Source organism: Microtus oregoni, unplaced genomic scaffold (genome assembly GCF_018167655.1).
Source record: "Microtus oregoni isolate MIOR12 unplaced genomic scaffold, Mior012 000006F_ref0000085, whole genome shotgun sequence".
Lineage (NCBI taxonomy): Eukaryota > Metazoa > Chordata > Mammalia > Rodentia > Cricetidae > Microtus > Microtus oregoni.
This window is the reverse complement of record NW_024543065.1, coordinates 27,965,868-27,993,172: the sequence shown is the minus strand read 5'-3', so window position 1 is coordinate 27,993,172 and position 27,305 is coordinate 27,965,868. Positions and strand designations below refer to the sequence as shown.

At 44.7% G+C, this 27,305-nt stretch overlaps 1 protein-coding gene and 1 pseudogene across 2 annotated transcripts in view; one reads left to right on the top strand and one right to left on the bottom strand.

Moving 5' to 3' along the window:
* Nucleotides 1–27,305, bottom strand: part of Sesn1 (sestrin 1) — a 99,153-nt gene that overhangs the window by 36,579 nt on the left and 35,269 nt on the right. The gene's annotated exons all lie outside the window — the stretch shown is intronic.
* LOC121449208 lies at nt 21,449–23,078 on the top strand (annotated as a pseudogene).

Sequence of the window (27,305 nt, the reverse complement as noted above, 5' to 3'; positions counted from 1 at the left end):
ACCTCAGCATTTTCTCACACTGACAGGCTAATGTGCAATACTGACAGAAACACAAACAACAGTTAACAGTTTCTTCCACTTTGCTTTGTCTTGCCAAATTTAAAAACATGCCACATCTGGGGCTAACATTTAATCTCCTCTTTAAAGTTTTATGTTTTTGTATACGTGTATGTGCATGTGTGTGAATGACGTGTGTTGTGGGCACATAGGTCATGGTGTAGGTTTTGTGGGTTCAGTTCTCTTCATCTGTTACAGGTACCTGGGTGGGAGGGAGCGTGGGAATCAAACTCAGGTCACCAGGCTTGCAGTGCAAATGACTTCACCGCTGAGCCACTTCACGGGCCCTCGATGTCTCCTGTGCTTGAGACACGGCTGGTTGTAGACCAGTTGCCTGGCATATAGGAAACCATGAGCACCACTGCCAACCCCTGCCAATTGCTAGTTTTAGTTTCCTAAATTGTAATATTTAGGAATTGTTGTGATCTTCCATTATTTCCCAGATTTGTCAGACATGTTAAAACACAGTGCAGGAAGAGAAGAAAGAAAGATAAGAAAAGAAAAGAAAGAAGAAAAAGTCTGTCATTTCCTTTGAAAGCATATTCTCCATGCCCCCAAAGGGTGGGGAGCATGAACATTTGGAAGCACTGGCTTCAGCTTCTTTACAAGTTGACATATCTTTATGTCATTCTTCTCTCCTAGCTGTCACAGAACACTAGGCCACCTTAAGTTAAGACAGACGGTAACAACACATGGGGGAAAGAGACGACTATGTGGAACTCTGGTTTTCTTTGGCTTCCTACCCCTTAATAATTCATTTCATTGAAACATTACTAAAAGCTTCAGCAATGTAGCTCCAATCTTCACATATTCAATGACTATTAAGTAAGTATCTTTTATGGGGCATGTCATTTGTTCCATTTTCTATTCTTTGAGAATAAGATAAATAGCTTTTGCCTTTCTTTCTTTTCTTCTTTGTCTCTTTAGGTCCAGTGGTTCATGGGGATGGAGCCCCAGGCCTGTGGAGATGTCAGGCAAGCGGTCCTCCTGAGCTCCATTCCCAGTCTTTGGGTTCTGCAGATAGGTTCCCACTGGGTCATTTGGCCCAATACTGGCCTCCCTCCCACCTTAGGCTCAGCTCCTCAAGGGTTAGGATTGCAGGCGTGAGGCACTAGGCATGCGGCACCAGGCAGACCAGGAGTGCCGTCAGCCTCTCTTCCTTCCTCCTAACTTCCTGTAGTGATCCACCTACATGAAATACATTTGCTTCTTACGGGGGTACCTGGGCTGAGGACCGCTTTACAGTATAAAAGCAAAGAGGTACAAAGGATTGAGAGAACACAATTTCATGTTCATGTTGGGAGGCTGACTGCCCTTCTAGCGGTTAGATCTGTTAGGACCAGCTTACACTGCACTACAACTCGGATATATGGTAACATTTGACTTCAGAGGTAAACAGCTATCTCACGATTTCAGATTTGATAATATTAAGAGAACAGCTAAAATACGTAGTCAGTAGGTACCAGGCACTCTTCGACCCCTTCCATCTGCTTTAACTCAGTTAACGATGGTAGAAGCTTTGGCAGATGCTGCCAGAGGCTGGGAAGGTTACTAAGTACTTTGGCCAAATCGACACAGCCTGCATGGAGCCTGCATGAAGGGAAGAAAACATGGCCTCCCAGGCATGCTTTTACTTTTCTTCTTTTTTCTTTTCTTATTCACTACTCCAGTGAGCATGTGTCCTCCACGAGAGATGTGGAGGGACAATACACTGGTCGTCACCATCCTTTCCAAGTTCCCTTCCTGCAGTGGTACTTTTCCTGCAGTCTCTGACAGACGGCATCTAGATTGTTCAATTACATTTTTATTCACTCATTTGCGCACATGTGTGTGCACACAGGCACATGCAGAGATTAGACTTGCAGGAAGTCAGTTCTCTCCTTCTGCACACATCGGTCCTGAGGCTGGAACTCAGGTGGTGAGGTTTGGTGACAGTGCCGTCACCCACTGAGCCATCTCACCAGCCCTATGTACAGTTTTAAGGCATAGGTACAGAGAATCAATAAATCTCCTCTGGTCTGTACTGAGAGTACATTCTGTTTCAGATAGAAGGGCTTGGGGATCACGTCTGCAGTCATATGTTTATCTTACTTTGAACTAGTTGCCATATGTATGTAGGAATCTAAGACATATTCCCACTGTGTTACAGGTGCTGCACATAAAACCCCGGGGAGGGACCAACGCAGCTCATTCTTACAAGAAAAATTAAATGAGTACAACTATTTTTAGAGTAAATAAAATGTAGCATTACATATCAAAGAAAAATAGAGATAAAGATTTAAATAAATGTTTTCTAAAATTAAGCCATACCTTTTCCCCACTCCCCTTCCTTCTTCCTTTCTCCCCTCTACCTTTCCCTTGCCTCCATGCTCCCAATTTACTTGGGATATCATGTCCTTTTCTCCTTCCAAAGTGAACCCATGCATATCTCCTAGGGTCCTCTTTGTTGCCTAGGCTAAATAAATAATTATTGAAGTTATTTTTTACAGATTTAAAACATGAAAAAAATTCTCCAGTTTTCCTAGGGTCTAAGTATGGCATTGCATACTCAAAACAGTGAGATAATTCCAAGTGAGCTAGAGAATTCAATCTAGGGAGCACAAATGTGCATATGTAGACACACACTCACATATACACACCACTTGATATGGTTCCCTACACTTCTGAAGATGGGACTGGGAGAAAATTATATGTTCACTGTAGATATTGACTATTATTGTACCCTAATTTATTTTTTAAAAAATCTCAGATAGAATCTAGTAAATAAGTTTACAATGACACAAAATAAATGCCAGAGAATTTATATACTGAAATATATATATATATATACTGAAATATATATATATATATATATATATATAATACTATTACACTGAAACAAAAAAAACAACAAAAAACAAAACAAAACAAAAAAACCCTTTGGTCTGGCTGGGTGGTGGCAGGCTAGCCTGGGATACATAGAGAAACCCTGTCAAAAGACCAAACAAACAAACAAACAAAACCCCCACAACTTTGGTCTGCTTCCCCGGGAGACAACTCACTTTTTTTTTTGATAGGAAACTTGAACAAGGGGCTAGGGAGGTGGCTCGTGGGTAACACACTTCCCATGAAAACGTAAGGGCCAGACCTTGGACCCCAGCACCACATAAATGCCAGGTGGGTGTGGTGGCCTGTCTGTAATTCCCGCACTTAAGAGACAGATCCCTGGAATGAGCTGGCTCGCTAGACCAGTCCGACTGGCAAGCACTGGGTTCATCAGAGAGCCTGCCGAAATATATACGATGGAGAGCAATGGGGGAAACACCAGTCAGCCTCCGGCCTCTATGCACACCTATATGCTTGTGTGCCCACCCGCATGTGGATAGGTGCACACACACAAGCATGCACACACACACACACACACACACACACACATACGTATCAAAGAAAAAAAGAAAAAGAACACTACAGCAAGCTTGCTTATCCAGTTTCTAAGCACATGGTAATTTAGAAGGGAATACACCATCTCCTCTGATGGCAGAACAGAAAAGGGCAAGGGACTAGTGACAACAGAAGAGTCAGAAAACATTACTCCTTAGTGTACCTGAAAGTACTATCTCACAGGTGAGGTTAAAAAACAGGTCTATATAACAATAGTGACTGGCTCATGCCATGACGAGGCATCTAAAAATATTATGTAAGAAATATGATATTAGAAGACTGAACTGGAAAATAACAAAATCCAGACTGGAGAGACAGCACAGGGGCTAAGAGCACGCACAGCTCTTCCAGAGGACCCCACAGTGGCTTACAACTACAGTTCCAGTTCCAGGGGAATCTAATGCCCTCTTCTGGCTTCCATGAGTACTGCATGCACATGGTGCACAGACATACATGCGGGGGAAACCATCCAGGCACATAAAAAATATATGGGGCAGACTGGGGGTGGAGCTTTGGGCCTCATGGCACAGAGCGAGCACTACACAATAGGCTCGGTCCTTATATTTTAAGCCCTCTCTATTGTATTTGGTTATCAGTGGGGAAATGTTATTACTTGACTTTTCATCACTGTGATGAAATACTTGACAGGCTACACATGAAGAAAAGGTTTATCTAGCTTAGAGTTTCGGAAATTCCAAGTCCAAAATGGCACAGCACATGCTGGGCCGAGATAGCCTCTTGGCTTCATAGCATCTTCACAGCATGGCCAAAGCACAGACAGGATGCCAGCCGATCACTGGGTGGAGCCAGGCTTGCTCTTTTGATAACTATTCTCCCGGGAGAGTAACCTTATCTCGTTCCCATGCACACCCCGGATCATCTGAGATCCGTCACAGGACCTCACCTCTGAAGGGTTTTGCACTTCTTCCCAATACTGTCATCATTCTTAGGACTAAGCATTCACTCAAACTCCTGACACAAAGCCAATACACAGCACGGAAGAATAAAGAACCCTTAACATTTTATTGATTTATTTATCTACTTATCTATTTTGGGATGTGTATGCATGTGTTCATGGGTATGGAGGACTGGAGTTGACACCAGTCTTTCTCTGTAATGCTCCACTGTGTTTGCTGAGGCAGCTTCCCTTTCCAATTTGGCTAGTCCAGCTACACAGGTACCCTGGATTCTATCACTGTCACTGGGATTACAAAATACAGCCAGCTAGGCAGTGGTGGTGCATGCCTTTAATCCCAGCACTCGGGAGGCAGAGGCAGGCAGATCTCCGTGAGTTCGAGGCCAGTCTGGTCTACAGGAGCTAGTTCCAGGACAGGAACCAAAGCCACAGAGAAACCTTGTCTCGAAAAAAACCAAACCAAACCAAACCAAACCAAACCAAACCAAAACAACAACAACAAAGAAACCCCAAAGTACAGCCAAGCCTGCCAGATTTTCACAACGAATCTTTTAAAAGGCTTCAAAACAGGTGGTTATTTCTATATATAAATAAAATAGCTCATAAACTGAAAAATGAAAATCAAAACTAAAAAAAAAAGACAAAACAAACAATACTGGAATCACACAATGGTTTCTAGAGTAACCCAAGAAGAGACACCCTTTGGTTGAGTTCAAACATTGTATACAGTTGTCTCGGTGAGTTTGAGGCCAGCTTGATTTACATAGCGAATTCTAGGGCAATCAGAGCTGCAAACTGAGACCTGTCTCAAAAACAGAACCAAACAAAATAAAAGTGTAAATTTGGAGTCCATGTAAAGTGAAGTAAATGCACTAACTCTCAATGCAGATGTGGAGTCTAAATCACCGGTAACTGTCTAAAATTCCTAGCCACTCAGACGCCTGCCCTGCAGCAGAGCCTTGGCGCATGAGGATGAGAGCAGCCTCGTGCACAGTGAGTTATCTGGCACGTCAATCTGCACGGTGGAAGCCGTGACTCTGGGGGCAGAAGAAGAAGAATGCTCTCAAAGTTGGAAAGAATTCCAGAGACCTGTGACAGCTACCCATTATGTCCCATCTTAGAAAGGCTTCTAGCCAAGGGTGACCAAGGACACAATTGGTAGCAGGGGAAACCAGATTAGCACAGCAACTGGTCTTCAGACGTAATACATTTAACTCACGCCAATTATGCCACTCATAATCCGTGGGCTTTTGCTACGTTAAATCTTTTGCTTGAGTGCGAGATATTGCTTAAGATGCTGTTAATTTTCAAAATGTGACCCCCTTCCCCCATGCACTACCTTTCCAATCCAGCAGGGCCTTTCTATTGCTTTCCTTACTGAAGAAGAAGAATGTACAAGTTATATGCTATATAAACTTGCACCTGTGCTAGTTTGTTTTCTATTGCTGTGATGGAAGTAACTTGGGTAGGAAAGAGTTAATTTGACATACATTTCCATGTCACAATCATCATCAAGGAAGATCAGGGCAGAAGCTCAAGAGAGAACCTTGGAGGCAGAAACTGAAGTGGAAACCAAAAAGGAATAATTTGTACTGGCTTTGCTCTCCAGAGTCGCGGTCAGATACTTTCTTACATTTCCCATTACTGCTGGCCCAGGGGTGGCACCACCCACAGTGAACTAGGTCCTCCCACATCAGTCATTAACCAATAAAATCCTCCACAGACTTGTCTGCGGGCCAATTGGATGAAGGCATTTTCTCAGTTGGGCATCTCTCTTAACTGAGGATCTGAGTTTGTGTCAAGTAGACGAAAAACTAAGCAGCAGGACATCCAGCTAAGTTGTGCTCTGGTGAGCCTCCCTGCCCTTTCAGTGTGGTTTCTGGATGTACTCAGTCTGACAGACAATGCACCTATGGTCTTCCTATTAGGGTAATCAGGCTGGAGATGCAGCTCACCAGTGCAAGGCTTGTCTAAGGTGCCCACCCTCACCTGCAACAAGCGATAAGTGAAAATACAACAGGCTTTTAACATGGCCACACCCTTTCCTAATACTCAGTCTCAGATCTATGTGCTCATTACCTCAAATTTTCTAGTCTCCAGTCTCACAATAATGTGAGTAAGATAAACCTCTAGCTCTGAACCCTCGGCCTGACAAGAAAGTCATTGTTAAGACCTTGTCTCCCAAGAATCTGGCGTAAGGAGAGATATGACAAGAATAAGAAGAATGGGTTCTGGGAAAAAATATCAGATGAATTTTGTAGGATTGTCAATGCCCACAAAGGCATGGCCAATGCTTCATGCCCAGAGTACTTGTACTATAGTGCACACCACTAACAGTACACTCTTGTCTGTGCATGCAGAGTATACTGGGAAGGGTGAGAAGTTCTCCAGGATACCAGTAGCCCAGGCCTCTGAAATGTTTCATGTCTCAAAGGGTTCTACTCCAACTGGTCAGAATGTTTTCACCTGAAAACTGGGAATAGGTAAGACAGAGGAAGAATAAAACTATTCAAGACCTGACTTTCTGAGAAACAGACCACAAAGGAAATGGAATGGCTGAGTCCTCAGGATGTTAGGATTTGGAGGAAACATAACAATTCACATTAATGAACAGGGTTCTACATAGGAACTATGAAACAAAAAGCAAATGTATGTAGTTTGATGAGGCACAAATTAATTTCACAGGGTACCTCACAATAGCCTTGTGAGACAGAGCTCGTTATTCTCATATTACCCATGAAGACACACGTCACACGCGAGATCACAGCAGATGTACAAATCATATGCAGCTTTGTTCTGATTTCAGGTCTGGTGTTTTACTCTTTCAATACCAAGTTTAGAATGGAGCTCCAGGGCTTGTTCCTAGAAAGTGCTCAATCCGGGTGATGACTGTAAGCACAGGAGGAGTTAGAGGAAGATACTTGGAAGTGTGTGTGAGAAAGATAAAAGACAGGGCTCAGAGAGGAAAGGCACAGAGCACAGGAGACACTGGGTGAACTGAAGATGCAGGAAGGAGCCTTGCGTCATATGAAATCAAGGTCAATTGTAGGGGCTTAGAAAACCAACCAAAGACATTAGATCCGGCAGGCAGCAATGACGAAGCCGTGATTGTCCGCGGTGAGCTCACAGCAAAGGGGATTTGTGCACATTTAAGGAAAAGTAATGAATCTTACTGTTCTTCCTCCTCACCCGCTTCTTCTACATCCCACCAAACTTCAGCCCACCCACAGACTGAAACTTTCCTAGATTGTGTACAGCCTCTTCCCGCTTGACATCAAGGCTTTTTGCTCAAATCCTGTTCACCGCTCAACTTCAGTCTTAGTTAGAAGACAGTCTTGGGGACCTTGGTCCTCCTTTTGTGAGTTAGTTAGACCCTTCTCAAGTTCTCCCACTGCAGGACTTAACTCTGAACACTGCAATTGTAGACTGAGTTCCTTGAAACAGGCTGGGAAATAGGCTATTCCCCTAACATTGAATCTCTTAGCACACGGTGAGTTTATAATCAGAACACAGATGTAGTGGCTAACTATTCCTATGGTTATATGGGCTGGTGAGAAGACATAACATATGCAATAAGTTAAAATAAAAGAGTAAGTAGACTGAAGGATTGCCTCAGTCTCCATGAAGGGCCTACACAAATAACCCATTAATAAAAAATGAACAATTCTTTAAAAATTGTTTGCCAGTCAGAAGAAAATTTATTTCACCAAAACGTTTTGCTTCTTTTTATTTTAAAACTAAAACAAGTACAGACAAACATGGCTTTCTTCAGGGCAGTTTTTCAGAGATGTTTATAAATAAGTTGATTTTCATTGTAGTTATTCACTTGCAGATAAAATACTTATGCCATGCTCTTTCTGCCACGGCATCACTGTTCAGGCATCTTCCAAGTGTAAGGCAGCACAATGAGGCAGAGAGTATCAGAACTTGAAGTAAAATCTGGGTTCCATCCTCAGTACATTGTTTTACCTCATTGTGATTTTCATGTATAAAACTGAGGTGGTGGACTTCATAGGGAGGTTCTATGCCAAGAGGTGCTGATTGCAAGAGGCTGTGACAAGTATTTAACAAGTTGAGCCACCAGTATAATACCTTTTGGGGAGCCCCATTTCGCAAAGTCATAGGGTTATTGGCTGTAAATAACTGTAAAACCAGTTGTTGACTGGTTGTTCCTGTCCGTAACCTTCTCAAATACCGTCTTTACTTCCCTAATAAGAATAGCTGTGGGGGTCTTCCTACAGCCATTTGGTGGTGTGTTTTGCACTTACTGGGCACACATAGAGCTATGGGTGGTGAGGAAGATGATTTCTCATTAATGTGTATAATTTTGATATATAGGAAATATACTAGGATATGCTTCCAAGCTAGAGTTTTTGACCCACGAGGACTGTGAGACACTCAAGAGCCTGCTTTGTTCCTTTTACTCAGACTAACACAAGAAAATAACAATTACTCCTCAGTCTAAGACAAAGCACACCCATAGCTCATTTTTACCTCAGATCAAGTTCAAACTAGACCAAAGGTTTTTGTAAATGAATCATAAGTTTAAAACTTACAGTTACACACAAGGTCAGAGCCACAGGTGGCTAATCAAGGTTATTAACACAAAGAAGGCCTAAAAAATCATGCCAATTCTTCGTTTGCCAAGTCTAGCTGATAAAAGAACTATGTCTCATAGCTTATCTCGCCAGGCACTGTGCCCCAACCTTCTGGTCACGGTCTTACTCCAGAAACCTTGAAACTTTGCGTGGTCATGGTAAAGGGCTCTGACCATTATTGCTCACCCAAAGGAATGTGCTTTTTTTGATCAATGAGATGTAACTCTTATAATTTTTTATTATTGCTTCAAGCCTCCTATAAAAAATGTATTTAAGCCAGGTGAAGAGAGAAGTTGTAAGAATTGAAACAGAGAATTAGAATAGATGTGTGTGAGTTCATTCCATACCCCTCAGATAAGAGACCTTGTGCTATGCTGTGGCTTCTAACTTGAACCCTGGGAGGTAGTTTTGGAGCTGAACTCACAAGCTACTAAAAATTCTAAGAACACGGTGTGATGATCTGCTAAAGACAAGCAAGTTTCTGTATCACAGAGCCAGAATGTTGGTATCTTCATACTATCATGGTGCCACGTGCATGGGGGAAAGAATAATTTACAATAAGTTAAAAATGTGCATTTATTTAATATGGCCTCTCATATTCCATCTATGCTTCCATACAGCAATAAAATGACATGCAGATGGACTTTACTGTTAATCGTTTATGAAGAAGCAGAAGCAAAGTAGAATGACTCAGAGTATTAGCATTAGAACTCAACAACCCAATCTCTCCTTGCCTTAACTCTCTCCACCTACACAATGGGGGATGACAATACAGTGAGAGCCACAGGGTTACATTAGTGGTCAGTAAATACTACTGCTGTGGGAGTACAAGTCTGTAACCCCAGTGTGGGAGAGTGAGACAGGATCCTGAGGACTCAGCTAGTCTAGCAAACTGCAAACTCCATGCTCAGTTGAGAGACCCTGTCTCAAAACAGAGGGTAAACAGCAGAGGAGTGCTATCTGATGTCTAACTCTGGCTTTCAGAAGGACACCAAGAGTAAGTGCACTTGCATGCACATGTATGTGCATACACATAGCTAAGACATACACAGTGAAAGGGAGAGAGAGAGAGACAGAGACAGAGAGGGGAGTCGGGGAAAGTCTTGTATTGTGTTTTGTGTCACTGGCAGTCTAATAACCCAATATCCTAAATATTATAGACAAAGCTTTAAGTTCACTGTTTTGGGCAGAGCTGGCAGTGCTGGGGATTAAAGTGCAAACCTTATACATTCTAGGAAGCCATTTTACCATTGAGCTGCACACCCTAGCTCCACTGACTTCCTTAACAAGTTTCCCCCTTTCCCCCACCCAATCTGAACATTCTCAGTTGTGGTGCACTACCCAGGCCTTACTTTAAGTGCAGACTGGGTTTTGTTCTGTTAACTTGTTCCCTATACATCTGTAGCCCAGAATTTTCCTACAGGATAAAAATGAGGGGCTGTACATAAAAGAATGGAGGAAAGCTGACATATGGAATGGTAGGAAGAGTCTTGGGGCTCAGTATGGAGGGACCCCTAGAGACAAAGGCAGAGGTGTGACTCCAGAGCAAAGGGACACACACCGACTCTATGGGGACTTCCCTGGGCTTCTTCCCCTTCACGCCATGTGCTTTAGGCTTTCTATTGCTGTGAAGAGACACCGTGACCGCAGCAACTCTTATAAAGGAAACATTTAATTGTAGTGACTCGCTTACAGTGTCAGAGGGTCAGTCCATTATCATCATGGCGTGCTGGCACACGTGGTGCTGAAACTGTCAGTCCTTACATTTTGACTCAGAGGCAACAGGAAGTTGACCGACTGTCACACTAGGGGAAGCTTGAGCAAAAGAGACCTCAAAGCCCGCCCCCACAGGGACACATGCTTCCTCTAACAAGGCCACACCTCCTAACATTGCCATTCCCTTTGGGAGCCATTTTCTTTCAAACCACCAGACCACATCACATTAGCATTAGCAGGGCTAGCTTACTCCAAAGCAGCAAGTCCTCCAGCCCAACAATGGCCATTGTCTCTGTCAGACCTTCCTGGCATTGCTAAAGTCAAGGCCTTGAGAAGCTCCCCAATTGCCCATGATTCCTTCCCAATTCCAGGCCCCACACGAGATTTCTACCCACCCCTACTGGAGATTCTGCAGAATGGGAAGAAAAAGGAACCTTGGAATTACAGGGGTGAGGGGAGAGCTGTGGGGAAGCAGATATGATCAAAATGCACTGTACAATGTATATGAGTCTCAAAGAAGACGCAAAAGCCATTTCAGAAGCTTAGCTGGCTTTCTTTCTGTAGAAGCACTGTCAGACTGCTAACCGTGATTGCTGTGCAAGCCTGAGGTCCTGAGTTCAAATCCTCGACACCCACAGAGAACACCTAGGTGCAGATTCTACCCAGTGTGGGGGTTTGAGGAGACAGCAAGACTCTCTGGGCTTGCTGGCTACTAGCTTCACTCCAGGACAGCAAGCGAGCCCATCTTGAGGGAGTGGGGTAAAAGGGACAGGGCAGGATACCTGAGGTCCTCCTCAGGCCTCTCTGCGTGTGCACCCGAGCATATGCCACACCCTCACACCTGCACCTACACAGACAGAAAGGAAAGAAACTGCTAAAACAGAAGCTAAATGTCAGGTTTTTGCTACCAGCTCAGCAGTTTGGCAACTTCAGATGAAATCTCTTTCTGTTGCCGTAGGTTGGCTTTACATTTTGCCAAAGTGAGAAGATCGGTTCAGAGGGAGAAGGGACATATTTACTCTCACTTCAGACTGTAATCTGTGTGAGATGTGAAAGGTCTAAGCATTTTCATCATCTATGGTGAAGAATGCTCCGCATCAGACATGTGGCTCCACAGGACGTGGGTCAACCCCTGCGATGCAGGGGTTTGGCTTTGTGTTACCTGAGGTTTGGGGAAAAGTGAATGTATTAAATTCCACAGAACTGGTGTGGCTGTGACAGGCGTTGTTAGCACTATGACGTCATGCATTCCCCCTTAAGTTGTGGTTCTAAGTCTTCACAAGACACCCCTGGGAACTTTCGAGTGACTCCCTGAGGTTGACTACAGGGTTGGGGGTTGGTGGTGGGATGGGGTGGGGGTGAGGGTGGGGGGGTGCTAGCACAGGCTGAGTGGTGCTTGCCGTTGTTCCCAGTTGGACTATTATTACTCTCGGGTTTTTTCTCTGTCATTGTCTGTTCACGTACAGTTCTCTAACTTAATAAAAATGCTCAAGATAATTATTATGAAATAAGCCAACCACAAATCCAGAAAAGAGGCACAGCGCCCATCCCTGTTAACAAAGGACTTGGAGATGCTGGGCTTTTCTTGAGGTTTTCTTCAGCCTTGGTTCAGCACCTGAGTCAATAAACTTACTGGTTTTCTTTGCCTTTTCCCCCACAAACCCCTACCTAGAACATTGCCCACAATGTAATTCTGCTTGTATTCCTCATACAATACAAGAACTGCAGGAGACATTCTGTCTTAGCCAGGGTTCTACTGCTGTGACACCACAACCAAGACGACTCATACAAGAAAGCATTTAATTGGAGGCCTGCTTAGACTTTCAGAGGTTTAGTCCACTATCATCATGGCAGGAGCATGGCAGCATGCAGGCAGACATGGCGCTGGAGAAGGAGCTGAGAGTTCTCCATCCTGATCCACAGGCAGAGTGACAGACTCTGGCCTTGGCATGGGCTTTTGAAATCTCCAAGTGCACACCCAGCGACACACTTCCTCCACCAAGACCACACCTCCTAATCCTTCAAGTAGCGCCACTCCCTGGCGGGCGAGCATTGGCTCTATGAGCCTATGGGGGCCATTCTCACATTCTAAGCTATAACCACAAATCACAATCGTTCTCTCCCTGATGAGCTGTAAGCCCAGAAAAACCGTTCCTTTCCTTTATGAGCCACGCAATTGAAGACTGGCACACAATATTACTTTACTGTTTCTTATTTAAAAAGTACCTTTCCAACCAGAATTTTAGATCAAATATTGTTCAGCCAGGTTCTAAGTCCCCTCACCCCCTCAGCACCTGCTCCCACCGCTTTCATTCCTCCCCCACTCCCACCCAATGCCTTTCAAATTGGAAAATTGGCACACACAGCAAGGCATGCATAGAAATGTCGTCAGGCCCTAAAACCACAAACCCCCACAATTAGCATCTCTGCAGTCACAGTCCAGGCAACCTTAACTCACAGGTGTCTTTGAAGTATTTCATGACATTAAAAATCCCTTTTGCATTAAACAATTCAATTACATTCTACATCCAGTTAATAGCTGATGTAATTGTAGAATTTTGAAGCTTAAGTAATCACTAAATAAACTGACGGAAACGAGGAGTTTAGAGTAAGCACAGATATTCTCATTCTATAGATGACAATATTGAGAAACAGGTTAAATGCATAAATGTAGCATCGATTGTCGGGGAATTATTTTAAGGTTTGTTACTTTTGTTTATGCTATGGACCATTTGCGAAGTGATGTAAAGGTGTGTTGCTTTTGTTTATGCTGCATTTGTCTAAGTCTGGGAAGCTGTGATTCTTTGCCTGTCTAAAGCACCTGATGGTCTAGTAAAGAGCTGAACGTCCAATAGCGAGTCAGGAGAAAGAATAAGGGGGTCCGGCGGGCAGAGAGGACAAATAGAAGGAGAAATCTGGAAGAGGAGACACAGCAAGACAGGACAAGGGGAGGAGGATGTCAGGGGTCAGCCAGCCACAAAGCAAGAGTGAAAGCGACATATACAGGAGTAAGAGAAGGAAGGACAAAGCCAGAGGCAAAGGATAAATGGGATAATTTAAGTTAAGAAAAGCTGGCTAGAAATAAGCCAAGCTAAGGCCGGGCTTTTATAAGAAAGAATAAGCCTCTGTGTGTGATTTGTTTGGGAGCTGGGTGGTGGGGCCCTCAAAAAGCCAAAAGAGTAAAATATCTCACAACAATCGATATATTTACTATATAGTTGGGGTTTTTGTTTTTTGTCTTTAACAGATTTGGATAACCATGTACAAAATCAGAGCTAAAATCAGAATTGGCTAGAGTTAAATAACCACTTTTTAAAAATATGGTTTCTGAATTGCTATTATTTAAAAACAATTGAAACACACACACACACACACACACACACACACACACACACACTCATCAACCAAATCCCCACACAGGAATCAAGGGTAAAATTAGGTATGTAATTATTTTTCCTTTACATATTCAGTTGAGGCTCAAGAAAGACTATAGCTATCTCCTATTAACAAAAACAGATGTTGCCAGGTGGTGGTGGCACAGACCTTTAATCCCAGCACTAGAGAGGCAAAGGCAGGAGGACCTCTGTGAGTTCGAGGCCAGCCTGGTCTACAAGAGCTAGTTCCAGGACAGGCACCAAAGCTATACAGAGAAACCCTGTGTTGAAAAAACAAACAAAAAAATCTTGTAAAGAGAAATTCAGTGTTTGGTCTGGGCGTGTGGCTTAGCTTCCAAAGGGTGAGCTGGGAGCCTGGTCCCCAGTGTGGCAGCTGGAACCTCTAAGAGGCGGGACCTAATAGAAGTGGTTAGGTCATGGGGCTCCACCTCCATGAGTGGACTAAACCTTATGTGGGAGTGAACTGGGTCTCCTGTAACTGTTCGTTAACAAGGGAAGGAATTGTTAAGATGGGGCTTGTTTCTCCTGTTCTTTCCATCCACACCTTGGCAGTATCTGCATCTGCTGTCTCCACCCACTTCTCAGCCAGGACACTGCCTCCATCCAGCTTAGATTGTCCAGTCACCAGAATGGCGAGCTAAAAATATTTGTTTAGTGATGTTGGAAAGTGTTAGAGATATACACCTGACCTCAAATAAACCTCTCCATTTTTGTGATCCAATCTCGGGCATGTTGTTTCAGCAATGCAAAATAGATTAAAACAGTCAATGAATGAGCTACGCATAAGGTGAATGTGGAAAAGACCGACATGTGTACATAGCTAATCTTGAGAACTGGGTCACAAACCAGGGTTTAGAAAGTTCAAGGCCAGTGCTTTGTGGACAGACAACCTGGCTTTAAGTTAGAGTTGTTGGCTTTGCTCAGAAACAAAGAGCTAGGTGTGGCCAGACCTTCAATCCCAGCACCAGGGAGGCAGAGGCAGGCCAGCCTGGTTCACGCAGTGAGTTCCAGAACGGCCCAGGCTGTTCAAAACAACCAAAACCAAAACCAAACCAAAGCCACGACAAGAAAGCACATGAGATGTTTACTCCATGGGAAACGGAGGAACTCAGTCCAAGAGGAATAAAGCAGAATTGATTCTCAGTTCATATTCACCAAGGGCAGACACTTCCTTGACTGGGACACGGGATAGAATTATAGCAAAAGTATCTTAAGCACCACATTAGAAAATTTTGATCAGCAAGAGCAAATGTTTGCCTATGTCGGACGCCTGAGGAATGTGTCTATTGGAGAAGTCAGCTCCCAAGAGCAAGTTCAGAGCGGAAAGCCAGCAGGCTCAATACTGCAGAACAACGAGGGATTTCTACAGAGGGCGGAGAGAGCGTAACCCAGATAAAAGCTGCTGTTATTTGTAGTGTGTAGGGACGGCACAGGCCGCAGAATGTCATGAAGTCACCATAGTGCATGTCCGAACATGGCAAGAGCTGATGACTCTTTCAGTTTTGCAGAAAGTCATATTGATGTCCAAGTGCCACCACTCTATTTACTATTTACCATTTGGAATCTAGCTTAATTTAAAAGCAACTGAAGAGAAGAAACTGGAGGCTCACAGAGCTGCCTTGTGATTCTTCTTGGTGAGCCAGGCCAGGAAGTATTGAGCTTTGCTCTAACAAGCACAGTGACTGCAGGTCAAGGGGTCACAGTCCTATAACTAGCGTTAAAAAATTCTAACTCAGCCGGGTGGTGGTGGCGCATGCCTTTAATCCCAGCACTCAGGAGGCAGAGGCAGGCGAATCTCTGTGAGTTCGAGGCCAGCCCGGTCTAGAAGAGCTAGTTCCAGGACAGGAACCAAAAAGCTACGGAGAAACACTGTCTTGAAAAATCAAAAAAAAAAAAAAATCCTAACTCACCCAATGATATAGAGATGACTTACATTTGCAGATTTGAACCTTGTAGACCCCAAACCAAATATTTTCATGAATGAACAAAGTTTCAATTAGGAGTTTTTGTTATTGATGATGATGTTGCTTTTTGGGGGGGGGGGGGACACCCATTCACTTTTTACCAAAACCTTATTGATTTTTCTTTCACCTTAACTAGAGTTTTGTACGTGCAGAAAAGAGCTAGTTCAGGGAATGACTGTGTCCTCCAATCTGAAAAGGCGGCAGGTAGGAAAGCACAGTTGAGGGTTACATCAGAGCCACACACTCAGGGCTGTGGCTGGGATCTCATGTGGGTGTGAAAGGGAGGACATGCCGGGGCCTGGACTGAGTTCACCTCAGGGGAAAGCAGCTAAGTAGAAACACATGGCCTATTGATACAAGCATTATCTCGACAGCAAGAAAACTCCAGTTCAGGGATTAGAGATACTGGGACTGCTGGCCTTCGAGTGTAAGCACTAATGAAAACTACTCCCTATTTTTCACTGAAGAATTTAGCTGCTATGTTTCAACAATTTTTTTAAGTTAATGAACAGAACTATGAGAGCAAGGGTGGGAGGAAGAACAGGGTAGAGACGGGAGGAGAAGCTGATTGTAACATTTGGGCTTTTGATTTATTAAGTATGGGGAAATTGTTATGAATTTATCATTGTAGCTTTCCACTGTTAGTTTTTAGGCAAACACCCAAGGACTCTTCAGCGACCCCAGAGAATCGCATTTAGGTGTCTGCTGCAGTGGCCACAGTAAAGCAGGGGTCACTGGAGTCACCTCCTCAACTGGAAGGCCTTGAAAGCAGATGCGCCGTTAGCCATCTTGGTGGCAAATACATTTTTAAACAGCGCGTTCTCAATCTGCAGAGCAGGTATAGTTCTTTACTATCTCTCTTCTCCAAGAGCTCAGCTAGCCTGCCAAATCCACTTAAACAGAGACTCGTGCTGTGAACTAGTAAGCCAAGGAAGGGTTCTGAAGCAACGAAGGGCAGAAGTTTCCAGAACAATGATAAATTCCAAAGGGTGTGGGAATGACAGGGTTCATCTTCAACGTGTGAATGATTCCAAATGTTTTACTAAGAGTACAGAATCTAAGAATATAGAGATTAGTGCAGAATTGATTGCTGAAATCAGAATCCTGGAATTAAACCATATCATAATTCCTTAAATATCAAACTTCTTTAAAATGATCCTGATAGCATTGAGAAATGACCTTTCAAATAGCAGTAAGGAAAACTTCAGATATAATTAATGAATATAGTTGATAATTTTTCAAGCATATAATGTCCTTATACTCAAAGACCCATGCAAGCCTTTTGGAATACAGTTAACTGTATGAATTTAGAATATAGATGAGTATTTAAGTGCCAGTGAAAATGGGAGGATTTGATACCTAAGATGTGTTTTATTAAACATACATCATAGCAAATGAGGAGCCAGAAAGATAATACAGTTGCAAGCATTTGACTTGTCTGTGTTTTCCTCACAAGAAGCTGAAATAATACAGAAATTGAAATTAATATCCATTGGAGGCTGGATGTGGTGGTGCATACCTTTAATCCCAGTACTTGGGAGGCAGAGGCAGGTAGATTTCTGTGAGTTTGAGGCCAGCCTGGTCTACAGAGAGAGTTCCAGGACAGCCAGAGCTGTACAGTGAGACCACGTCTCAAAAAGCAAAGCAAAACAAAAACCCAAAAAGATCCATTTGCAAAGGTTTTTTTTAAATAACAATGTTGTAGAGAAGTTATTCTAGAAAAGAAATACAAACGCTTGCTTTCTCTATCCAAAGGACCAGAAGGGAATAGTCTGGCAAGACAGAGCATTTTTAGACACTAGTCACTCTCCTGAGGTCAAATGCCATCCCTTCCATCACAATAACAAAACAACTGTGGCCCTACCCACACCCACACCAGCAAAGGCCAAGTGGGGAATGTAAACCTCCATCACTGCTAAGAAGTAACAAGAGCTCCCGACCTCAGCTGGGTGCTAGCACTTTCGTTCTCTAGGGCTATGGCAGTCCTCACTCCCCACCATCCCAGTGGAGAAAACTGCACCTGAAGCCTGGCCTTCCACGAGCACCCAGAAGACATCCCTCCCACTCCCTGCCTGGGTGGTGGCGATGAAAAGGCCTAGGCAGTGTCAGGACTTCTGCCAGTGCCAGAGGTGATGAGGCCGCCTCTACCCTGTGACAGTGTTGGGACAGTACAAAGGCACTCAGGAGTCTTCTAGACAAGGAGGCATCACTGGGGGCCCAGCGGAGAGTTGAAACTTTCACGCTTGTCCAGAGTAACCAAGAGTTCCCCCAACACACAAAGGCCAAACCAGAAACCAGAACTTCTGCCTTTTCTGGCCAAAACAAGGTTAATAGCTTCTTCTCCTGCTGGAGAGAAGTCAGAAAAAAAGCCAACTATAACAGAATACTTAGATCCAGAGTTTTCCATGTTAACAACCCACAAGTACAGCGTCAGTGGAAAATTACTATATGAATTTCGAATACGGATTATTTGGATATTAGAATACTGCATAAGATATATTCTATATGCCAGTGGACACACGGTGTAGATGCTGTCTGCTGCATGAGAAATATTCTATATGCCAGTGGACACGCAGTGTAGATGCTGGAAGTATTTTAAAGCAGCCATCGGGCAGATACACCAGGAAGTATGCTCACAGGCTGGGAAGAAAATGGGAACTAAAGCCTCAGTGGGGATCCCGAAGCTGAATGCCTGTGCAGACGGAGGGGTCAGTGCACTGGGAGATAAAGCAGCAGAACTTTCTGAGCAACAGGAAGAAAGCAACAACAAAACAACAAGCAGTGAGCAGCACCTCACTGTTGTGGTGAGTTCCCACAACACTACCACAAAATCTAACATTCTTGTCATCAGAATCCCAGAAGGAGAAAGATGTCAGGGCCAAGAGCACCTGGAATGATGGCTGAGCATCCCAGATACAGTAAAGGCAGTCACAAACTTAAATCTAGGGTGAACTCGAAACTGTCAGAATGAATCCAACGCTCAGATATATCAGTCACTTTTGAAAAAACAGAAAAAAGAAATCATGAAAACAGTGAAGGAAATGACACCTGATCACCCACTCACTTGTGAGGCACGAGCTCATAAGCCCAGAGGTCGGAAGGAAGTTGTTTAGCTTTTTAAGTGTTGAAGAAAACAATCTTGTTAACCCATGATTCCATATCCCGTGAAAACATCCTTCAAGGATGATAAAAAAAAAAAAAACACTCTCAGGTTAAGGGGGAACAAAAAATGAAACAAATTCTTGCCAGCAGATCAACTTGGAAAGAAGGGCTAAATGACATCCTTAAACAAAAGGAAGACTGGAAGAGTGAGCCCTGAACGTCGGGAACGAGAAAAGAACATGCCAAGCAAAGTCGCTTTTCAACCAACAAGACTTCCTCCCCTTCTCATTGGAGAACTTGACAAGAATGAGTTAGTACCACTGCCTGTAAGGCACTGAAAGAACACAGAGGAAATATTTCAAATGACCCTGAGGGAGGGCAGGGGACATGATGGAGGTCAGGTGCCCCAGCCTTGAACAACCTTAAAGGCACCAAAATCGTAGAATTATGCCCCATCAGTACAAAACCAAACTCAACACAAGTAACAGGCAACAGGAAAATGGAACTTGAGTTCATCTGGCAACATGTATTGCACTGGCAGATATTGTGGTGGGTAAAATAGGAAGTACTGAGAGAAATTGTAAAAATACAACAAACTGGACAAAAATGAAGACGCAGCGACATCTGGGTGGCACAGTGAGAGCAGAAGGAAATTTACAGCTACATGCACATGCCAGAGAAAAGAAAGTTAAAAAACAAAACAACTTCTACTCTGCCAGTCTCAAGAAAAAGCGATGTGAACCAAGAAGCAAGATGAAGGGGAAAAAATAATAATAATGAGCAATCAGAATCAGAAATAGAAACAAGAGAAAACCAATAAAATCAAGTGTTAGATCTTCAAAAGAAAACAGTGTGTGTGTGTGTGTGTGAGAGAGAGAGAGAGAGACAGAGAGAGAGAGAGAGAGAGAGAGAGAGAGAATATGAGGGAAAGTCTACAAATAAGACAAGCTGGGTCAATTCCCACCCAAACCCAGGTAACAGCGCCCCTTGCAGACCATGCCTTTAACACAAGGGCCTTTTAAAATGTCTAAAATGCAGTGTCGGTTTGTGGTTCCATTTCAGGTCAAGAGAAGCCATCTGCCATGAGCAGGCAGCAGGCACAGCCAGCTCCTCCCATCAGGGGTCATCCCAAACAGGCAGGGAATCAGGCAGGGAAACTGTGGGGAAGGCTGTCCTCAAATCCAATAGGTCTCTTGGGAGGATCTTAGAGGGCCTTGAGGCCAGGTCAGAAATGGGATATATACAGTTCCCAGCTGGGTCCCAGGGTCCTTGCTGCTGGTACCTGATAGCTGACGGGGAGCGTGTGTGTGTGTGTGTGTGTGTGTGTGTGAAGGACCTGATCCTTGCACCCACTGCGCTCCTCCTGAGGCCGCTGTGACATCTGCAGCAGGCAGTGGCTCTGACATGGGGTGGTCACCTTCCTTTCCAGTGCTTCCACATCGCCTCTATAGAAGCAGGTAACTGTAGCAGTTGGTCTGCATCTCGGCGCTGTGATAAAGCAACTCGGACTAAATCCAGCATGGGGAGGAAAGGGTTTACTTGGCTAACATTTCCCCCATCACACCCCATCACTGGGGAAGTGGAGGAACCTGGAGGCAGGCACTCAGCAGAGGCCACAGAGGAGCTGGCTTACTGGCTAGTTCTCAGGCTCAAGCTCAGTTACGTTTAGTAAACTTCCCAGGACCACCAGGCTAGGGGTGCACTGCCCACAGTGGGCTGGGTCTTTCCATATCAACCCTTAACCAAGAAAATGCCCAGAGACATGCTCACAGTCCAATCTGATGGAGATAGCTCCGAAATTGAGGTTCCCTGTTCTCAGATGACTCTAGTTAGTGTCAAGGTCACAAAAAACAACCAGCTCAAGGTCAAAGACTATTAAGAAAATTGAATTTGGGATTAAAAAAAAATCTTTCATAAAAACTCTTCAAGTCCAGATGGGTTCACTGTAATTTTATTAAAAGGAATGAATATCAATCTTATGTAATCTTTAAAAAAAAAAAACAAGAGGATAATATTTCCCAATTCATTTTCTAAAGTTAAGCCATCAAAGGTGGGGAAGGGCAGGAAAACATCCTTTATAAATATGGTAGGTGTGGACAGAATTCAGGACTGACTGACCTAGAGCCAGCTGCCCTGGCCTGGGAAGTTAAACTGATCAGCAACCCAGTTCAACATCTTACAGGAAAAGCCCGTGTATTAAAAGGACGTGAGTCTAACAGGAAGGTGTCAGCGAGTCTGAATTAGATCTGAACCTGAACAGGATTTCGGGAAGCTGAGTCAATGTTATCAGATGAGTGAGAATCCAGAGCAGAGCTCTTGGTTCCGTTTGTTCAGCCCGGGACAAGGGCTAGTAGGATCAGAAACTAAACATCGCTTGTTTATCCCTCCTTCCGGCGACGGAGGCCTCAGAATGCAGAAGGTTACTAATTCCTCCAAGGAGATCCCTTCTTCTGCTGGTCCTGAGGTGCTTTTCAGATGAGGGTGATCCCAGACGGAGAAGAGACAAGGCTCAGAGTATACAGAAGTCCCCAAAGGTTTTGTCCACTCCAGAGCTGTCTACCTCGCTGCAAGATCCACGGTCACGTGACAGCACCTTCTTTCGCTAGTCACCTAACAAGAGTCTGACTCATTCGGTTTGCGCACTCAGTGTTCGCGCAGGATGAGGCAGAGATTCAGAAACAACTTCCTCCTTGGTGAGAGCAGAGAGTGGTAGCCCACGGTTCCTCTGGGCTCAAGAATTGGCCCCGTGGAAGTTTGACGGCTGCTACACCAGCATGTCTGCCAAAACAACGCAAAACCCAGCAGCAGTGGAGAAAATGTCCACGTTGGGTCCGGTGAGCGGCAACCCAAAGATTCTGGACCCCTTCCCCAAGTGGAAGAGAAGCTCGAGGGCACAGTTGAAGGCTGTGACCACACGTTTGTATGGCCAGATCACTTCAGGTAGCACCTTGAAGTGAGCGCTCCTTCATCTGCCCTGCAGAAGTTGTGCTGCAGAGGCTGCCGGTGCACACGAGGACACATGAGGACACACGGCGGGGAGAAACCCCTTATGCGCCAGAGTTTGTGTGTGGTAAGCAGTTCACCACAGCTGGGAACCTGAAAAACCACTGTCACATCCCCACGGGCGCGAAGCCTTTCCTCTGTGAGGCCCGGATGTGGCCGTGCCTTTGCTAAGCGGTCAAGCCCCAAAACATCTGGTAGTTCACTCAGGAGAGAAACCTCGCCCGTGCCAAGTCTGTAGGAAGGCCTTCTCTCGGAATGGGGCCAGGACTGTGTACTCGAAAGGATCACTTGTAGCTGGGGACAACTGGGAGTCAAGAACAGAACGAGCTTCTGAGTGAGGAAGGAGAGTAGTTTGCCTGAAGACGCTTCAGTACTCAGTAAGTCTGGTGGCTGTGACTCCCCACCCAACCCCTTAGGCTTGGTGGAGAGTCCTTGAGTCTAGCAAACACCACTTCCATCCTGGCAGTTGATGATGAGGTGCTGCCTGAAAGAGCCCCTGGCTCCTGCCTAAGAGCCCCACGGTCGGGGAGGCAGACCTACAAAGTCTCTGTCTTAACTGGGATAAACCCACAGAAGTTACTAAACCAGGGAGGTTTAACTGAAAGACAGACGTGAGTGTGCTGGCTCCAGGAAGATCAGTTACGCCCGACCCCAGAGTGCATGACGGGAACAGATCCAAAAGGCTCACATGGTGCCCTAACTAACATGACTCTCTCAACTTGCCTGTGTTCATCTTCCCTAGCAGAGAAGAGGTAAGTCTGAGGGCTTCTCTTCAGCCTCCTTGTGACCTGACAGTGAGGCGGTGACTGTGGGCTGGACAGCATAGTGGCCTCTCTTTTCACTGCAGAGATGTGGGGCGGACTTCTCCAAATGCAAGCGTAAGCACAGGTTGGTGAAGGTTTTCACTGTGGCTGTTCGTCAATCCTCCCCTTCTCCCTTCTCGCTCCCCATTTCTCCTTTCCCCCCACCCCAACCTCACCCCCGTGCTCCCAACTTTTGCCCGACGATCTTGTCTACTTCCAATATCCAGGAGGATAAATATATGTTTTTCTTTGGGTTCACCTTCTTATTTAACTTCTTTAGGATCATGAATTATAGGCTCAATGTCCTTTGTTTATGGCTAGAATCCACTTATAAGTGAGTACATACCATATTCATCTTTTTGGGTCTGGGTTATCTCACTCAGGATAGTGTTTTCTATTTCCATCCATTTGCATGCAAAATTCAAGATGTCATTGTTTTTTACCGTTGAGTAGAACTCTAAAGTGTATATGTGCCACACCTTCTTTATCCATTCTTCTATTGAGGGCACCTAGGTTGTTTCCAGGTTCTGGCTATTACAAATAGTGCTGCTATGAATATAGTTGGGCAATGCTTTTGTAGTATGGTTGGGCATCTCTTGGGTATATGCCCAAGAGTGGAATTGCTGGATCCTGAGGTAGGTTGACTCCCAGTTTCCAGAGAAACCACCACACTGATTTCCAAAGTGGTTGCACAAGTTTGTATTCCCACCAACAATGGATGAGTGTTCCCATTACTCTACAACCTCTCCAGCATAGGCTATCATTGGTGTTTTTGATTTTAGCCATTCTGACAGGTGTAAGATGGTATCTCAAAGTTGTTTTGATTTGCATTTCTCTGATCGCTAAGGAGGTTGAGCATGACCCAAGGTCAGCTGGACTGGGTATGAATGAGCATGTGATCAAACTGGACTCTCTGAATGTGGCTGACAATGAGGGCTGACTGAGAAGCCAATGATAATGGCACTGGGTTTTGTTTCTACTGCATGTACTGGCTTTTTGGGAGCCTAGTCTGTTTGGATGCACACCTTCCTAGACCTGGATGGAGTGGGGAGGGCCTTGGACTTCCCACAGCACAGGGTACCCTGACTTCTCTTAGGTCTGGAGAGGGAGGGGGAGTGGGAGTGGAGGGAGGGGGAGGGAAATGGGAGGAGGGGAGGAGGTGGAAATTTTTAATAAATAAATAAATTAAACAAAAAAGAGTATTCGTCCTTGACCCAGCTCTTTCCATATGGTTGAACAATGTCCTGCTTCTGACTTCAACCACAGAACCTCACAAGAAAGTTAAGTTTTCAAGATGCCTTGTTGCCACACCGCCTCTTAAAGATTCCACCTCGGTACTACCTTCTGGATTATGGAAGGGCTGCATTCAAACCACTGAAGATATCGATGGTATCTAAGAAAGAGTTGAAAGAGATAGTTTAAACTAAGCCGGACAGGCAAGTGCAATACACAAGAACGGAATCTACAAACAGGGCGACCTTCCTAGTCTATTCCAGCCTCACAGGTGCCGGACACTCCTCGTGCTTACAGCTCCCCCAATGAGAGAGTAAAGAAATGTCCACCTGCAAATCCCAAAAGTATCCAAGGAATTTTAAGGGATTTTTTTGTTAATATAAAAACAACTTTTGCGTCGAGTGTATAAACTATATCGATATAAACACAAAGTAGCCACAATTGTCTCTCCATCTATCAGAGAAGCCACTGCTGACATAGGGCCATACTCCCCTTCTGACCTTTTTCCTTGTACGTGAACACTTGAAGGCTAGAGGTCCGTATCAAGTGTCTTCCGGAATGACTCCCCTGATCCTGTGGCTAGCTCACCAACTCACTGACTGGCAAGCAGGTGAGATTCGGTGTCCTCTAGCCTCCCCTCCTCTGGGGGTTACAGGCTTCTATGCACCTGGCTTTTATTTATTTTTGCTGTGTATGTGTATATGTGTGTGCATACAGGAATGTGTGCACTTGTGCGTGCCTGTGTACGGAGGCTGAAGGCTGATGATACCCGGTGTCCTAGACAGTGGCTTTGGGCACCACACCTTATCTTTTGAAACAGGTCTCTCTCTGGACCCAGAGACAACACCTGGTGAGAATGGAGATCAGTGACCTACAGGGATCTGTCTGTCTCCACCCCTCCTGCCCTGGGGTTACTGATCTGAATTCAGATCTTCACGCTTGTGTGATAGGCACATTACCACCTGAGCCATCTCTCCAGGCCCCTGAGCCTTGCTTTGTACATGGGTGTTGGAGAATCCAAACTTGGGTCCTCATATTTGTGTGGCAGACACTTTATGGTCTAAGCTATTCCTTAGCCCCTCAGGGTTTTTAAATGCATAGTTTTGCAAAGTTGATAGTAAACATCACTTCAAGTTATCTAGCAAGCCTTCAGTTTCCAATATATATTATTGTTTATCTACTTTCAACGTTACTAAAAATGAAGGTATTCTTTAATACTATTCCTAGTGCAGGTTTTTGGGACAGGGTTCCCTGAAGCCCTGGCTGACCCTAAACTCACTGTAGCGCCATGGATGACCTTGACATTCCGATGCCCCTGTGTGCACCTCTGGAGTAGGGGATGAGATGACAGATGTGCGCTAGCAGGCCTGGTTTGATGAGGTAATGAGGACGGAACCGGTTCTGTCCATGTCAGGTGAGCACTCTGCCACCTGAGCCAGATCCCTAGTCCGGGCCTTCACACTCTGACCACGTTCTCTCCAGGTACTCAAAAAGCCCTGGGGATACTTCAGTGACATCAGCCTTATATAAAGTTTTCACATTATTCTCTGGTCATCAGTGTTGAACTCTGAATTTAAAGGCAAACTATCTTACTGGAAGCATAACAGCCATAGTACAGTTTTGAGAGAGAGGGCACAACTCTGCTTCATTGACTTGCTGATCCACGCAACAAATATTTATTGAGACCACGCCCCAATGGGCTGGTATCTCAGCGGCTATTGGCTGAAGGAGCAGGAGGAGCTCCCGCAACAGTTGACCTAATACGGTAAGCCTCGTTGTCGACTTAAGACTTAACTACTTGGGTAGTTAAGAGCGCTTGCTGCTCTAGTTGGGAACCTGGGTCAGCTCACAACAGCCTGTAACTACAGTTTCAGGGAATCCAATGCCCTCTTCTGCTCTCCACAGGCACCAGGCATCCATGCGGCACAAATATATACATCTAGGGAAAAGCTCATCTGCATATAAAAGTAAGAAAAAGAACTGAGATCTGTTGAGCAGAACTAGACATTTGCTCCCCGAGAGAGCTTATAACCCCATCAAAGAAGGCATCAACCAGTCAACAAATTAATTTAAAATCGCGTATGGATAGACAGTCGCAGGTCACTAAAGAAGGTGCACACCTAGACTGAGAACAGCAGCACAGGAGCTGCATGGGTGTACGCCGTGGGGTATTTAACTATGAGAAGCTGGGTTACATCTGTACAAAGATGTGTCCATTTGTTTACGCTGCATTTGTTTAGTTATGTAAGGATGTGTTGCTGTTTCACCTTGCCTGCCTAAGGCACCTGACTGGTCTAATAAAAAGCTGAAGGGCAATAGCTAGGCAGGAGAAGAGGTGGGGCTGGTGGGCAGGGAGAATAAGTAGGAGGAGAAATCTAGACTGGAGGGAGAAGAAGAAGAGAATGACAGAATGATGGAGAAAGAAAGGAACACTCCTGGGGCCGGAAGTCAGGCAGCCACAAGATAGACAGACAATGAGAAGTAGTGTAAGTAGGAAAGGAAGGAAGGAAAGAAGGAAGGAAGGAAGGAAGGAAGGAAGCCCTGAGGCAAAACGTAGATGAAGAGAAACAGGATAATTTAAGTTATAAGAATGGCCAAGAAATAAAAGCTACGATAAGGTCAAGCATTCTCCATTTTATGATTTGAGAGCAGAGGATCTGATTCCTTCTGATCTCCTCAGGTACTGGACATGTGGTGTATAGGCATATATGCAGGAAAAACATCACTGATACATATAATTGTTTCCTGGCTTTTCAAGACAGGGTTTCTCTGTGTATCCCTGGCTGGCCTCAAGCTCACAGAGATCTGCCTGCCTCTGCCTCCTGAGTGCTGGGATTAAAGACACAAGCCACCAGTGCCCAGCTAGGAGCTCTAGTTTTAATAACATTATTGGCAAACTATCTGTGTTTTTCTTTTCTTTGTTTTTGGGGGATGGGGATACAACAAGGTTGAGCACAGATAGTCAGTTCTCAGTGACCGTTTCCTGAATTTTCTGCTGGTTATTTAGACCAATGATAAACAAAACTTTCCTTAAACACAGAAGGGCACTTCCTACCGAAAGGTTACTTAGTGGAAGAAGTGCCATGGAGCATGCGTGC